Source organism: Mustelus asterias, unplaced genomic scaffold (genome assembly GCF_964213995.1).
Source record: "Mustelus asterias unplaced genomic scaffold, sMusAst1.hap1.1 HAP1_SCAFFOLD_1046, whole genome shotgun sequence".
Taxonomy (NCBI): Eukaryota; Metazoa; Chordata; class Chondrichthyes; order Carcharhiniformes; family Triakidae; genus Mustelus; species Mustelus asterias.
The window spans coordinates 1-1969 of NW_027590991.1; the positions used below are offsets into that span (position 1 = coordinate 1).

At 46.5% G+C, this 1969-nt stretch overlaps 1 non-coding gene across 1 annotated transcript; it reads left to right on the forward strand.

The window, feature by feature from the left end:
- The first annotated feature begins 1644 nt into the window (after window positions 1-1644).
- trnar-ucg (transfer RNA arginine (anticodon UCG)) lies at window positions 1645-1733 on the forward strand. The gene is given in 2 exon segments: window positions 1645-1681; window positions 1698-1733. It is a non-coding gene; the product is annotated as a tRNA-Arg (tRNA).
- Window positions 1734-1969: the final 236 nt, after the last annotated feature.

Consider the following 1969-nt stretch of genomic DNA (forward strand, 5'->3'; position numbering starts at 1 on the left):
CCTTCATACAGACTTGATGAGAGGGGGTGGAGGGATAGACAGTTCGGCTAGATTATGTATCAGTGCCAAAAATCCTTGTAAATTCCGGCTTGGACAAACAGAAGCTGCAGTCTGAGCTCTCACTGATATTGTAGCAGAGACACATTATTCATCCCACATTCAGGAACAGTGCTGCGTTCTGACAGAAACGATTGGAAAGGCAACAGAACAAAGGATCCTGACAGTATGAAGTAGGCAATTTGGCCCATCGAGTCTGTGTTGACCACAATCCCACCCAGGCCCTATTCCCATAGCCCCACACATTTACCCGGCTAATCCCCCTGACAATATGCATTCAATCTCATTGACATTTAGCATGGTCAATCAACCTCACCCGCACATCTTTGGACTGTGGGAGGAAACAAGAGAACCCGAAGGAAACCCACGCAACACGGGGAGAAAATGCAAACTCCACACAGACAGTGACCCAAGGTCGGTAATAGAACCCGGGACCCTGGTATTGTGAGGTAGTAGTCTGAGTCACACCTCAGCAACCTCAGCACACCTCACCACCTCAGCAACGTTCATATTAAATTCATCAGACAGTCACAACGACTGTCCCGATGACTGTGCCACCGTGACACTCTGAGTGGTCCAGTTCTCAACAGTGTGCAGGATCAGAGGGACCTGAGGTTCAGAGAGATTTTTGAAGGTGAGAGGAGATTTTGAGAGAGTCGTTTGGGAAGTGGATTGGATCCTTGGGTTCAGTAGTGGAGACTTGGAGTATAAAAACAGGGAAGTTATGATCAATCTTTATAAAGCTCTGTTTAACTGCGGCTGCTTCAGGATTGCATCCAGATCTGGGAACCAGGCTTTAGAAAGTGTGTGAGGGTTCTTAGGAGGGAGAAAAGGAGATTTACTGGTTTGGATCCAGCGATGAGGGACTTTGGCTATAAAGTTTGGTCGGATAATTCGGAGTTTCTCCCTTTGCAGCAAACGAGATTGAGTGATGCTGTAAGAGACGTGCAAAAGAGTGCAACATATTGAATTAAGGTACACAGGGGAAGTTGCTGCATTAGCTGCGAGCAGAAGGATTCGGGGACAGATATTGAATATTGAAGACGGGATGTATAGGAGGCATAGGATCCCGACAGTGCGATATGAGGCCATTCGGCCCTGTGATTCTGCACCGCCTCTCCAACAGAGACTCCCTCCCTATCCCTGTGACCCCGTAATTACCCTGCTAATCCCCCTGACACTAAGGGTCAATTTGGCCTGGTCAATCCACCTAATCTGCACATCGTTGAAGATGAGAGGAAACCGGAGCACCCGAAGGAAACCAAGGCAGACACGGGGAGAACGTGCAAACTCCACACAAAGGGTGATCTGGACTCGAAACGTAAGCTCCTTCTCTCCTTAGAGATGCTACCAGACCTGCTGAGATTTTCCAGCATTTTCTCTTTCGGTTTCAAACTCCACACAGACAGGCACCCAAGAATGTTAGAACTGGACTGTAGTTTTCCGCACATTACAGCAGCTGGAGTTTTCCCTTCAATTTTCTGGTATCTGGAAATCAGCGGAATATCCAAAAATAGAACTGACAATGAGTATAACCGCCGTAGTTATTCACATGGCACTAACACCCGGCGCAGTGCTTCATGTGTTGACTGCGTGGCCTAATGGATAAGGCGTCTGACTTCGGTGATCATGACGATGATATCAGAAGATTGCTGGTTCGAGTCCTGTCGCGGTCACTTGATGCAGAAATCTGGCGGTGTTTCTGGAAAACCATGTTGGCTGTCGTCAGCTGAAAGTTCTGCATCTTTTTTGGAAACATTGCAGGGCGCCTTGTCAGAAAGTATTTCCTTGTTGTTTTGTTCATTCAATTTTCTCATATTAATTTATTGAGCTCCTAAGAAATCAATCTCATCTGTGAAATCTTATTAAAACTTAAAAAAACAGCTAATGTGACGCCACTGTTTAAAAAAGG